Source organism: Panthera tigris, chromosome A1 (genome assembly GCF_018350195.1).
Source record: "Panthera tigris isolate Pti1 chromosome A1, P.tigris_Pti1_mat1.1, whole genome shotgun sequence".
NCBI lineage: Eukaryota > Metazoa > Chordata > Mammalia > Carnivora > Felidae > Panthera > Panthera tigris.
Window position 1 is genome coordinate 123,472,019 of NC_056660.1, and position 14,679 is coordinate 123,486,697.

The window sequence follows — 14,679 nt, forward strand, 5'->3', positions numbered from 1 at the left end:
CTACCCCACCCATTGTTTTCCTGATTTCAATTGATGGCATCTCCATTCTTCCAGTTAATCAGGCCAAAATCCTTCAAATTTCCCATGACTTCTTTTCTCAGTGTACATACAATCTATTAGGAAAATAGTGTTGGCTCTCTCTTCAAGTATATCCAGGATCTGACCACCATCATTTGTTACCAAGATTTCTACAACAGTTTCCTAATGGAGCTCCCTGCTTCTACCCTTATCCCTTTAGAGTCTCTGTACATAGAAGGGAGAGTTGTAGAGTGATACACTAAGGCATTTGATCTCACCCAACTGGTTTTTATCACTGGGGGAAGTGCTATCAGACCAAGTGGGTAAATTTGGGATGCTGAACATCCTACAATGAACAAGATACCTCCTACAATAAAGAATTATCCAGCCCAAAATGTCGATAGTTCTGACGTTGAGAAATCCTGCTCTGGGGGGTAAAAGAAGAGGTTGTGATAGGGAGGGACCATAGGGGACCTTATATGGTGATGGCAAATCCTATTGTTCAACTTGATTCTGGTTATATGGCCATTTGCTCTACAATTAGACATGTATTAAGCACTTTTCTGTACGGATGCTATATTTCACAAAGCACACACACACAACAGCAAACTCCGTAAAGTGAAATAAATAGGCTTTAACATTTAAAGGCATGTGCTTTACCTTTATTCCTCAACTATAAGTTATTATGATTATTCTCACTTTATAAATAAGGATACAAGGCACAGAGAAGTTAACCAATTACAAAATTAATAGGTAGGGGGAAGAGTTAGAATTCAAACCCAGGCAGTGTAAGCTCAGAGCCTGTACTCTTTGTCACTATGCTGTGCTTCTTTCTTGTTCTTTGCCCTTTCTCTGTCTTCTTTCATTTTCTTCTGTTTCTTATTACCAGATGACTTAACAAGTAAAGTTTTATTGGTGCTGTAGTTGTTTAATGGTCCTATGTCTGCTGTTGTTATTTTTCTAAATATATATATATGACAGAGTAGAAAGAAAACATGGTTTTTGAGTAAGCAATCCTTACCTGTCACTCACTATCTATGTAATTTAAGATTAACCATTTAACTGCCATGAATCTATTTTCTCATGTGTAAAACTGAAACAATAACATCTACCTCACTAGTGTGGTTGAAAACTACATGAACTAATGAATATTATACTTAATACTTTGTAATGGGAAACTAAATGTTCCAACACATTATTATTCCTCTCTGAAAACAAATGACAAAACTTGTGTTTTTACATATGCAGCCTCTTGAGGTTTTCTTCTTTTTTCTAAGTGAAAAATTCTGCAGTAATGAGGTAGAGAGAAGTAGGCAAATGTTGTCAAATGCTACTAATAAGTTTGACATGGATGTTGGCAACATATTCTATTCCCAGAATATGTGCATTTTCTTTCCTCTGTCTTTTCTTTCCATTTCTCTTTTCTGCTCTCCTGCCCAGCATTTAAGACAAAGCTCTCATTAACTTATTAGTCTTACTAGAGACAAACAAATAATGTTAAAGAAGTACCTTACATAATGGTGGTTTTTCAAAAAAAAGAGAAATCAAAATACTACCATCTCCAGTCATAAAAGACTTTATTTCTGTATCTTCCTATACAGAGTACACAAGTAAAAATGATTATTTTAAGATGAGACAACTAAAATACTGAGTAATGGCAAACTCTGAACAATATATGTATTCAAAACTTCTCAGTGAGCCTCTACAATGTACTTAGGTACCAAGGGAAAAAATTTTTTTAATTTTTTTCTTTTAATATTTTTTTAAAGTTTTTTATTTATTTTTGAGACAGAGAGAGACAGAGCATGAGCAGGGGAGGGGCAGAGAGAGAGGGAGACACAGAATCTGAAGCAAGCTCCAGGCTCTGAGCTGTCAGCACAGAGCCTGACACGGGGATTGAACTCACAGACTGTGAGATCATGACCTGAGCTGAAGTCGGATGCTTAACCGACTGAGCCACCCAGGCGCCCCAAAAATTTTTAATTTTTTAAAACGATTTATTTTTGAGAGAGATAAATACAGAGAACGAGCAGGGGAAGAGCAGAGGGAGAAGGAGACAGAATATGAAGCAGGTTCCAGGCTCTGAGCTGTCAGCACAGAGCCTGATGTGGGGCTTGAACTCACAAACTGTGAAACCATGCCCGGAGCCAAAGTCAGACACAATGGACTGAGCTACCCTGGCGCCCCTAAATTTTAACTCATGGTTCCCATCCTCAATAAACTTAAAAAATATTATCCAGCCCAATAGAAGTCTAGAAATTAGGCATCTTATCCTAAATCACTTACATAATAAAACCTAGTAAGATGTTAATTACCATTCTGATTTTCAGTTCATCATTTCACTTCTAATTAAAATCTATACCAATTGCTGGTCCTAGCTTCCAAATTAGCTTTGTAATATATCAGTGCAAGATTTGTAAAAAATGTTTATTTATTTATTTGAGAGAGAGGGGGATAGAGAGCAAGGAGGGGAGGGGCAGAGAGAGAGAGGGAGAGAGAGAATCCCAAGAAGGTTCCGCATTGTTAGCATGGGGCCCAACGCAGGACTTGAACCCACAAACCAATGAGATCATGACCTGAGCTGAAACAAAGAGTTGGATTCTTAACCAACTGAGCCACATAGGCACCCTGCAGTTCATCATTTCACTTCTAATTAAAATCTACACCAATTGTTGGTCCTAGCTCCCAAATTAGCTTTGCAATAGATCAGTGCAATATTTTTTTTTATGGCAAAAAGTTTACTTGACTGTTTAAAACACAGATTCACAATTTACATATTTGGATGTGAAGCATCAGAAATGATCCTGAATATCAAGTGTACATTATTCAATGGTAATTGTTATTAAAATTTCATTAAGATAAAAGTAACTGAGACAAAGTAATTTTACCAAAACAGAGTTAGTTGAGAAGCAAAAACACAAACTTAATCTTTCAGTTCCTTCCTTTACATAATAAAACTAATTAATAATTCAATTGACTTGTTTGGTTTAAAATTTTAAAACTAATAAGCAGTTTTCAAGATTATTTTGAACTACTAATTATAAAACTAGGAGTAATAGTCCTAACAAATTTCCTTAATTTAAAACTGCAGTGACAAATTAACTTGAAAAAGTTGTTCCCTGGATATAGAGAGAAGATATTCTATATAATGTATCAATGAAGAATACATACTGAATTAAGGTGGACATAGGTATTAAAAACTTGGGAAAGAAATAAAGCTATTGTAGAGAAGTTATGTCGTGTATTGGTTTGATATGATTTCAAATCTACGCATTTACAATCTAAGTAAACTTGTTTTAATCCATCCCTTTATGACAAAGAAAAAAAAAGTTTTAGAAGTAAAGTCATTTTGATAGAAGAATGAAGTAATTGTGTCAGGATGTCATCATCTTGTCTGTTTTCACTGGTAAGAACTCATTAGCTCAGCTGCTTATCAATAAAAACCTATGAGGAAGCAACTATGGCATGGGGACATCTGTACTGTAAATAGCAAGTATGTAAGGACTATCAGAATGTTCCCTGTAGGCAAGGCAGCCCTTTGCTGATCTAAAAGAGCTCTCCAAACACCTGGGGGCAATTAGCTCCTGCTGAGGTAAAGGCCACTTTTATCTGTAGTGGCAAAAGCCTGGTACAGCAGTGCTGAAAATCATCTTTCCCATTAACAGGGACAATGACCCTCTTTAGCAATGCACCTTAACAGGAGACTTTAACTTTTGCGCAGGCAGAAGGACATTAGCTCTGGTTGACTAAGCTGTCTTTCCCAAGTACCAACTCCAAAGCATATACCTTAACTAAATTTGGACTTTATTCCTTTCATGCCCCCCTTGTCCTGAACAACAGGGTGATAGTCTATGATTGATTTGGAGTATGTAATTTCTTTATTGGCTTATTAAGAGACATTATCCTGTATACTATTGGCTTGTGAAATTCCCACAGTGAATCTATCTTAAACAAACCCCTGTCAGATACAATCTCAGTCACAGCATTAATTTGCCTCCTGAAAAAAACCAAGTTATTAGCTTTACAGAACTTTTAAAACATTCTCTCAAATTTCAAAAATTAAATATTTTAGGAATTGAAAAGATGACTGTCAGACAACTAGTATCCTTTTATTAAAAAGAATATAAGAACTGGGGGTGGGGGTGTCTGGATGGCTCAGTCAGCTGAGCATCTTGATTTCAGCTCAGGTCATGAAGCCAGGGTCATGGGATCAGTTTTAAAACTGAGAAAAACACACCCCATGTTGGGCTCCATGCCGAGCATGAAATTTGCTAAAAATTCTCTTTCTGCCCCTCTCCCCTGCTTGTGGTCTCTCTCTCTAAACAAACAAAAAACGGGGAAATTCATTCAAGAAAATCTAAGGCACATAAAAATTTTTCTAAAAATCTATAAATTCATTTGTGTAAACATTTAGAAGCATGCCAGGCACTGCTTAACTCTGTACAGAAATTTGCTGTTATTTCTGAACTTAATAAAACTAAGCTTAATGAAATCTGTATACAGTGGGAGAAAAGTGATCAATAGAATTGCTAAGAAATGCTAGAGACAAAAATTTAATATTGATAAGGAAACATAACCTTATTGCTCCTCAATCTCCAAAAACTGATAAAATTATCTTCAGAAAGCATTGCCAGGGTATTCCTTTATTTGAATTATATACAATGGTTAATTTGGGGCATGGCCTACTCTGATTTATTAAGTAAAGTGTGGTAGTTGAAAGCTCATGTCATACTCCCTGGATTTGAATCTTGGCTCTTCTAAGATTGGGCAACTTATTTAAATTCCTCACTGGTGTGGGGGATAATAAAAGTACTAGTCTTACAGAGTTGGAGATTTAATGAGATAATGTAGGTAACGCACCTTGCTCACAATGAGTATTCAATAAATATAACTATCATTTTATTTTTTGGCTTTTTAAAAGTAACTAACAAAATTCAAAATTATATCTTGGCTTAACTTAGTGGCCTGAATAAAATCAGCTGACATATCTACATGCCTTTAGTATACAGTGAGTAAACTCAGTAAGGTAAGAAAGATAAAGAAGTTGAGCTTCGAAGGATTACTGAACTGTCACAAAGAGAACAGACCTAAAGGAAATAATTAATTTCTGAAGAAGAATACTAGGTGTCACTTTGGAGAAAAACTGAGAAAAAGACACACCAATAAATAAGTAATGGGAGTTGGAACTAACCTTTATTTACTGAACACCTACTACTGGCCTAAGTTTTAAATGTTTAAATGCAACTAATCCTTAGAATTTGGGAAGATGTATATATAACCTTCAAATTATAAAAAAAAGAAACTGAAGCTCAGAAATAACTTGTACTGTATTACTTGGCTAATGAAGCCATAGCTGGGATGGAAACCAGGTTACTTTGGTCCCATATGTTATTTCCAGTATATTGCAATGTCTGCCTGAACTTAATGTTTTTTGTTTTTAAAGTTTATTTATTTTGAGAGAGAGAGCATGAATGGGGTAGGGAGGGAGGGAGAGAGAGAGAGGGAGGGAGGGAGAGAGAAAGAATTCCAAGCAGGCTCTGTGCTGCCAGAATAGAAACCAAAGAGGGGCTCGAACTCACTAACTGCAGGCTCATGACATGAGATGTAATCAAGAATTGGTCACTTAACCAACTGAGCCACCTAGGTGCCCCTCAACTTAATGTTTTTAACCAATACTTTCTGCGGTATTGGTTCCTATGCTAAACTGAGAATGAAGTTGAGTTTAGGAAGAGAGGATTCTTGTAACTCCTGGAGATAATACTTTTGCTAAGATTAAATGTTAGGAAACCCAGAATGAGAAAAATCTAATGTTTATTTATTTTTGAGGTGGGGGAGGGGCAGAGAGAGAGAGAGAGAGACAGAGACAGAATCAGAAGCAGGATCCAGGGTCTGAGCTGTTAGCAAAGAGCCTGATGTGGGTCTCCAACTCAGGAAACGTGAGATCATGACCTGGGCCAAAATCAGATACTCAACCGACTGAGCCACCCAAGCGCCTCCAGAATGAGAAAAATCTAGAAAGATCCTTCAACTTCAGTCAGTCTTACCAAAAAAAGAAAATCAAAGTTAAGGAACACACAAGGGGCATACAAGATTTGATATAAAGGTTCCAGTTTAATCACTTACGTCTATTTGTTCTAAACAAATCTGAAATTTTGTGGCATTGTCAAATTAGCTCTTTATTCCAAACAAGCAGAAAATTGATATCTTAATGATCTAGTCCCTAGTGCTTTTCAATAAAAGATTTAATAACATTCAAGTAAATACCAAGAATTGTAAGGAAATTGGTAATTTTCAGTTGCCTCAATTAGTCAATTAGCTTGAACTTCAAATATCCCAACAATGCTATTTCAAAGGAAATGTAATGCCTTTTTGAAAGTCTTGATAAGTAGAAGTACTAGGTAATCTGAAGTTTGATAAATTAGGTTGAGAGGTAAATTAGCAATCCACAGCTAATATTATAATAACACAGAATAGTGCTATCAATGATTAACTGAAATGTTAAATAGCTCTATACCATCAATTTGCCATAGACCTAACACTGATAATAGGGAGCGAAACATGCAAAATGACATATACAGATATATTCACTTCCAGTATCTCACTCAGTCCTCTGAGTTTGAAAACAAGGTTCCAGGAGTGCCTGTGTGACTCAGTCAGTTACACTGTCCAGCTCTTGATTTTGGCTCACGTCATGATCTCAGTTTTGGAAGCTCCAGCAAGGTCAGACTCTATCCTGACCATGCATTCTCCCTCTCTACCCCTCCCCAGCATGTGCACTCTCTCTCCCTCTCTCTCAAAATAAATAAACTTAAAAATAAAATAAAATAAAACAAAGTCCCAGAAGAAAGGCTATTAATGTCAAAGCTAAGTCATTTAATAATGAGTCCCTAATCATGGACTTTAAAATTGGTTTCAGTATGGGGTCTCAATAGGAAAATAACAGTTTACTGACCTGCTTGCTGATGCCTGTGCTGAAAAGTACTTTTCTCCATAAAAAGGACATAGGAAGTAACCAAAGAAAGTTTATATGACACTATTTTCAAAAGGTATTGACTATATCAGTACATTTCAAAGGATGTCAGCTTTTTCCACACTAGGCTCAGAAATGTCCTTTCACAATTCTTTGCAAAAGGATGGCTATAGTATCTGGCCAAGAGGCTAGGATCAATCTGTAATAGTACCCACTCATTTTTGCCCAAAGAAATGTAGAGGTGACCCCTGAATAAAGCAGGTGTTGGGCTGCTGACACCGACTTCCCTCCCGCCCCTAGTTGAAAATGCACATGTAACTTGTGACTCCCCCAAAACTTTACTAATAACTCCTTTTGACTGGAAGCCTTACTGATAACATAGTTAACACATATTTTGTATGTTGTATGTATTATATACTGTATTCTTACAATAAAATAAGCTAGAGAAAACAAAATGTTATTAAGAAAATCTTAAGGAAAATACACTTATAGTATTATACTGTAAAAAATTCATGTCTGAGTGGACCTGTACAGTTCAAACCTGTGTTATTTAAGAGTCAATCACGGGGCGCCTGGGTGGCTTGGTCGGTTAAGCGTCCGACTTCGGCTCAGGTCATGATCTCGCGGTCCGTGAGTTCGAGCCCCGCGTCTGGCTCTGTGCCGACAGCTCACAGCCTGGAGCCTGTTTCAGATTCTGTGTCTCCCTCTCTCTCTGCCCCTCCCCTGTTCATGCTCTGTCTCTCTCTGTCTCAAAAATAAATAAACGTTAAAGAAAAAAATTTAAAAAAAAAAAGAGTCAATCGTATTGTGGACCCACTCACTATACAAGTATTTATATGTTCCTCCTCAGAGACTGAAAATTAGTACTATTACCTCTGCATATGGTAGTTTCAGATACTGTAATTACATTTCAGTTTAACAGAGCAAGCATTGAAAATTTTTTTTTCTGTAAGAGGCCAGATAACATTTTAGGTTTTCTGAGCCACATGATCTCAGCAGGTACTCAACTATGTCCTTTTGCACGGAAGACAATATACAAATGAGTGAGCATGGCTGTGTTCTAATAAAACTTTATAAAAAATAAATACATCTGGTGGCAATGGTCATAGCAATGCTTATAGTTTACCCACCTCTGTATTGCCAATATAAAAGCCAATGGAACCATATCATAAAAAAGGCAGCCTGGTTAAAGAAGTTATTTTGTGTATATGTGTTTTCTTCTATGTAAGTCTGTACCTGCTATAAAGTCCAGTAACAAACTTATCTAAACTTCTTCTGTATGAATCAGTTAATGGTCAGTCACTAAGAACTGTAATGCTTCAATTCTGATGTGACTATTGAAACATGTTTCCAAACTGATCGATAAATGCTTCAAAAGGTGTTAAATTTGACAGTGCTGGAGGGCAATGTAGTCTAATAAAAGAAATTAGCAGCCAGAGCAATGCAATTGCACCAAAGAACCCACAATGGGAACACTAAATGCTTTCATGTTTAGGCAATAAGAAAGAACGCTGATGGAGAAGTGAAATTTAAGTGTATTATAAAATGCAGGCCTAGTAGAAGTTTTTATCCTCCTAATGATTTTTTTTAAGTTTTATGATATCTCCTTTTCAAAAAAATACTATAAGTTATTATTTTATTTTGTAATTCAGGTTGGTATTCCCATGCTGTTTACCCTTTACTTTAAATATTTAGGGTATTGTCAATTAGCATACTGTTTTTATATGACTGAGACATTCAGCATTTAAGATAGAAAGAAAAAATCTAAGGCTACAGTTCTCAGAGCTCAAGTGGGCATACATTGAGAAAGGAAAGGTGACATCTTAATTTACTACCAACCTTTTATATTACTATTAAGTTTGTAGAGATTTTTCTTCAACTTCAGACAAGGGTTTCTTTGACCTATTGAGAAGTTTCAAAATGTTCCCTTCAGGGATTTCTTGTTATTTTGCATATGTCAGCATTAAAAAGAAAAAAGGAGAAGCAACAGGTTACAATTTGCTGATCTACTGATCTCAGCAATAGATTAAAGCACTGCTTGACAGTCCTGAAAATTAGGTTTTAGTCAAGTTGGCCATTAATTGGCTATTTGGTGGTAAGGGAGGCAGTTCCTCCAACTTGATGGACCTTGGTTTCCTCATCTGTAGAGTGAGGAGAACCTGCTTGACTAGATACTCTAAAAGGCCTCTTCCAGCTCTATTATTCTAAGACAGCTAAGATGTCAAGCCACCTACTATCAAGACACCGTGTCTCACATTTGAGCCGAGGAAAAGTGTGGCAAGGATTTAACTGTTTCGGCCCTCAACCCATTTGTGGTCCTCGCTCAAGGCACAAGGGTGTTTCTTCCCTGATCTGCTTTCTCCAACTCTTCCCTACTCGGGACAGGGAAAGGCTTTCCCACTGCCGCAATAACCCCAATTCTCCCCCTCACCCGGGTGTTTACCTACAGGCTTGAGCCTTGCCTTAAGGCTCAAGCAGGCACCGACTCCCCACAGCCCCTCGAATTCTCTCAGCCCCCATCGGATGGGAGTCACCAGAGCCCAGAGAGGAGCGCGCGTCTCCCCTCCGGGGTGGTCTCCTCTGTCCCGACTTTGGCCTCAACGCTCCCCCAAGAAGCAACTGTTTGGGCGCATTTCACCAAAGAACTTCCCCGATGACAGCCGGCTCCTCAGCAAGCTCAGCGGTTCCCGCCGCTTCCCCTCTGTTCCTCCCACCCCCCACTCCCCGCCCCCTCCCGAGGGGTGATTTTGAAAAACTAGGGAACAAGGCCTACCTGCACCGGCCAAGCCCTCAATCTGGGAAAAATGGGCGAGAAAACGGAGACCCTTTCCTAAATCCACTCAACTTGAGGCAGGAGGGGTTCTCCTCCCCTGGACAGGAAGAGACAACAGCCTCGGCCGCGGGGACCGGCGGGGGATGGAGTTCTGAGCGCACTGAGCCAGGCGCCTCTGCCAAACTTCCCTCCCCTGAGGACTACAACTCCCAGAGGCCTCTGCGAGAGCCAACGCGCCTTTCGCCGCAGAGCCCAGCCCCACTCCCGGCTTTAGGAGGTGGGGCGGTCAAGATGCGCAAATCTTGTCTCCTCTGCCGCCTGCTGTTGGTTCCTGTGTGGGATGCTTCCCTGACGTTTAAAGGCATCGAGGACGAGGAACGCCATCTCCTGCAGTCTTTACACTTCCAGAGGCCACATAGGAAAGGGCTGACCTCCCATTATCAGTCTCTTTTCACAGGCCCTTCTGGCTAGTGTTCTGTACTGTCGTCACGTGCTTGAATCCCACGGACAACAAGGAAAACTGGTTTGAAAAATGTTGGGGTGGCACTCTCACTCTCATGTCTGGACACTTAGGTTTTTGTTGTTGTTTGCGTTTGTTTTCTTTTATTATTTTAATGCATCGACGAATTTGTCTCCATGCTAAAAGAGGGCCTTTGGAGGTATATTTTAGCACCGTCTCCGCATCCCTAGTAGTTTCTCCCAAAGCCACCTCAAATAAACCTATAATCTAAGTAAAATGAGTGTGCATGTTGTAACATGTCAGCCCAATCAAAGTCCCCTGGAAAGCATATAGCATCACCTACGCCATTACATAGGAAGCCAGTAGCATCTTTTTCTCTTTTAAGAAAACAACCATAAAAACAAAAACAAAAAAACCCCACAAGTGCATTGTAATGTGATAATCCAAAGTAACAAATCCAAATTTAAAAGCTGATATTGAGTGCCAAGCATTTTACATATAATACCTCTTTAAATCTCCACCATGATTCTAGAAATGTACATTATCCCTATTTTACAAACATGGGAACAACCCTATGGAATTTAAGTAACTAACCCAAGGCCAAGCAACTATTAAATGGCAGAAGAGTCAGACTTAAAACCTGATGCTCTAAAAGTCTTATTTCAAAACCTGATTTCTCGAACACCACCAAACAGTGCCTGTATTATTGAGGGCTTGACAACAAGGCAGATGATGTAAGAAGTACTGCCTCTAAGGCAGATAAAAGTTATTTTGCTAATGGTGTCCTTATTAAAAATCTTTTTGCAATTACCCTTTAGCCTGCCTTCAAATAAGCAGAACATTCTTTTGATAATTTCAGTGATAGCAAAATTCTTTATTTGCATTCCAGGTCTAGAAGATAATTTTGACAAGACTGAAAAGCACAAAAGTGAATGGTACTGAGTGACATGAATGAAAATAGCAGATTAGGGAACTTGAACATGTTCCCTCTGTTAAAGCAGTACATAAGCTGGCAAGACTGCCAGAATCAACTTTTTTGGGGACTCTGGCATCTAATAAAAAATGTAAAACAACTAGGGGAACATTTAAGAAAAGACTGCTGAGTTTTGGCAAGAGAGGTCTATGATCATCTCTTACTGTCCACCTTGAGGTCGCCCTGAAGACAGCAGCCTACATTCCTGCTAGTTGCTAGTACCTGAGGGAGCAATGGGGATCTTCTTCTCAAGGAATTGTAATTGTGCATTTTGACCTATCTTGTGGTTCCCTGAAGGTTTGGCTCAAGGGCTTGCCTTTGTTTTGCCTGCCTTGCAATTTCCCAAGAACTGAAGCACCCCCCCCTCCCCCAGGCCATGTGAGTTTGTCTGAAAGCCTTTAAAGCAAATGTTTTAGTCACCAAGTTTACTAAATAGTTAGGTCCAAACAAATTAATATGCATTTATGTCCTAACAACTCAGTAGCCCTTTAAAAATACATACATAAATTGAAAGAAAAATATTTTATTTCATTCTTAAATAGCCTTGATTGCTTACTAGTGGGATATATACATCTATTGGGCACTGTATAACTTCTTGAAATCAGATAAGATACCACTATCCTTGTTTCCTGTTTCACATTGGATTTTTTAAAGAAAATGTTTATTTATTTGTCTTTGAGAGGAAAAGAGAGAGTGGTAGTAGAGGCATGGTGGAGGCGCAGAGAGAGAATCCCAAGCAGGCTCCCCACTGTCAGCACAGAGTCCTTCATGGGGCTTGATCCTAAAAACCGTGAGATCATGACCTGAGCTGAAATCAAGAGTTGTACTCACATTAGATTTTGCACAATTCTTGTTTGAGATCATAGCAACCACTGAAAACTCAACTTGGCAGATACAATGTTATCTAAAAAAATTAACTTGATCTAATGTTGAAACTGAATTATCTCAAGGTGCTACTTCACATGGTATCTGACAGATGTTTCTCTGTTTTCCTTAAAAATTTGAAATACTGTGCTCTGTGGGGTCCTGTGGGTTCCCTGTAGTATTCTCACTGGCTGGGAACTGCAGTTCTTAGACATTATTTTTCTGCTCTACAACGATTGTCAAACTTCTTCTATATAGGGCCCATTAGTAAGTATTTTGGGCTTTGTGACCATATGGTCTCTGTCAACAATGATTCAATTCTGTCTTTATGGCACAAATAGAGACAACATAAATGATACGTAAACAAATGGAGTGGCTGTATTCTAACTTATAGAAACAGGTACTGGGCTGGATTTGTCTCCAGGACCATAGTTTCCTGACCATTGGCCTAGAGGATCCAGAGTGGAGATGTTTGTGTATTAATTGGAATTCTTCTAAGGAGAAGAATTTTTCTCCATGATTTGATTACCCCAAGGTAAAATGTGTTTGGGAAATGTAGTATAAATACTTGCATCTTTCTTTTTACCAGTTTTCAAAATGAGTTGGTTGCCTAGCATCTTGCAAAGTTGACCAATGAGGTTTTTTGGTTTTATTTTTTATCATTAAAAATATATTTGATGAGGGGTGCCTGGGTGGCTCAGTCAATTAGGGGTCTGACTTCAGCTCAGGTCATGATCTCATGGTCTGTGAGTTCGAGCCCTGCGTTAGGCTCTGTGCTAACAGCTCAGAGCCTGGAACCTGCTTAAGATTCTGTGTCTCCCTCTCTCTCTGCCCTTCCCCCACTCACTCTCTGTCTCTCTCTCTCAAAAATAAACATAAAAATTTTTTAAAAATACATATATTTGATGTGTTTCAATCCTTTGAAGATATATATATATATATATATATATATATATATTAAATTTCAAGTTTACAAAAAAATTGCAAAGGTAGTGCCAAGAATTCCAATATATATTCTTTACTCAGAGTTATCAATTGTTAACATTTTGTCATATTTGTTTTATTCTTTCTCTTTCTCCTTCCATTTCCTTGCTTTCTCTCTTTCTCTGTACACGCACGTATTTCCCTAAACCATTTGAGATTAAATTGCATACCATATGCCTCTGCTCCTAAATTCTTTAGTATATATTTCCCCAAAAAAGGATTTTCACAGTATGATGATCAAAACTAGAACTTTAAAAAATTGACACAATGCTCTTATTTAAAAGTCTTATGAAAATTTCACCAATTGTTTCAATAATGTCTTTTATAAGATGCTTTGTTTTGATTTTTGTTTTGTTTTGTTTTTCCTCATCCAGAACCCAACACAGGATTGACCACACGCTGCATTTCATCTTCATGTCTCTTTAAAATCCTTTAATCTGGAATGGGTCCTTAACACTTTCTTTCCCTTTTATGACATTGATATTTTTGAAGAGTATAGGCCATTTAGTAAAATGTCCCTCATTTTGAATTTACCTAATGTTACTTCATGATTAGATTCAAGTTTTGCATTTTTGGTAGGAATAATACAGGAGTATTGTAGAGTCTTTCTCACTGCATCATATCATGAGGCACATGATATTCACTGATTATAAAGATTCTAATACCAATTCCAGAATGGGAATAGAGTTTCCCACACTATCAAGCAATTCTTAGACACCAACTGGGTGTCCTACCATTTAACTCAATTCTGATGCTATCTACCTGGACATTGAACCAGATTACAGGTTAATGGCTCAGTCCTACATGAATTCTCCCCCTCTCCTCCACTCAGACACCGCTTGAAACTACAGATTGTTCCTTGTACTTGTGACCAACTGGCTATAGATCAGAGGTTCCCATGACTCTCTCCTTGGGTTTGACTAATTTGCTAGAGTGATTCAGAGAACTCAGAGGAACATTTTACTTAGTAGATTACTGGTTTATTATAAAAGGCTATACCTCAGGAGCAGCCAGTTGGGAAGAGATGTCCATGGGGAAAGGGTATGGAATTTCCATGCCCTGTCTATGTGCACCACTCTCCTCAAATTCCCATGTGCTTATTATCTACCTGGAAGTTCTCTGAACTCCATCCTTTTGAGTTCTTAAGTAGGCTTCATATTACACAGACAGTATTGATTAAATCATTGGCCCCTGGTGATTGAACTCAGCCTTTAGCCCCTCTCTTCTTGCCGGAGGTGGAGAGTGAAGGGACTGAAAATTTCAACCTTCTAAATACATGGTTGGCTCCACTGACAACCAATCCCATACTTGAGAGTAGCCCAAAAGTTACTTCATTAACACAACAAAAGATATCTTTATCACTCTCATCACTTAAGAAATTTCAAAGTTTTAGCTCTGTGACAGAAAGGGGTCAAAGACCAAATATATATTTCTTAGTATAAATCGCAGTATCACACGGGCATATTGGTCATCATTGATACCTAGTCTCCAAGCTCTTTAGTGAACCATGTCTCCGGTTTTCATGGCTTCGTACAGTTCCCTCTCCTTGAATCTCCATTGGCTCTGTGATTTTTTTTTTCTCCAACCAACAGAATGTGGCAAATGTGACACTGTTTTTTCTTATTCTAGGTCTGAAG

The 14,679-nt window shown here is 38.2% G+C and overlaps 1 protein-coding gene across 4 annotated transcripts in view; it reads right to left on the reverse strand.

The window, feature by feature from the left end:
- SLC38A9 (solute carrier family 38 member 9) overlaps positions 1–9,878 on the reverse strand; it is an 83,711-nt gene extending 73,833 nt beyond the window's left edge. The window contains exons 1-2 of one of the 4 annotated variants that reach the window (XM_007079935.3): positions 9,762–9,876; positions 8,828–8,927 (exon numbers count right to left, since the gene is read on the reverse strand). The gene's annotated coding sequence lies outside the window, so the exon portion shown is untranslated. Of the gene's footprint in view, positions 1–8,827; positions 8,928–9,761 lie in introns of all 4 variants that reach the window. The other 3 variants (XR_444751.3, XM_007079936.3, XM_007079934.3) reach the window with 3 other exon arrangements.
- Between the last annotated feature and the right edge of the window lie 4,801 nt (positions 9,879–14,679).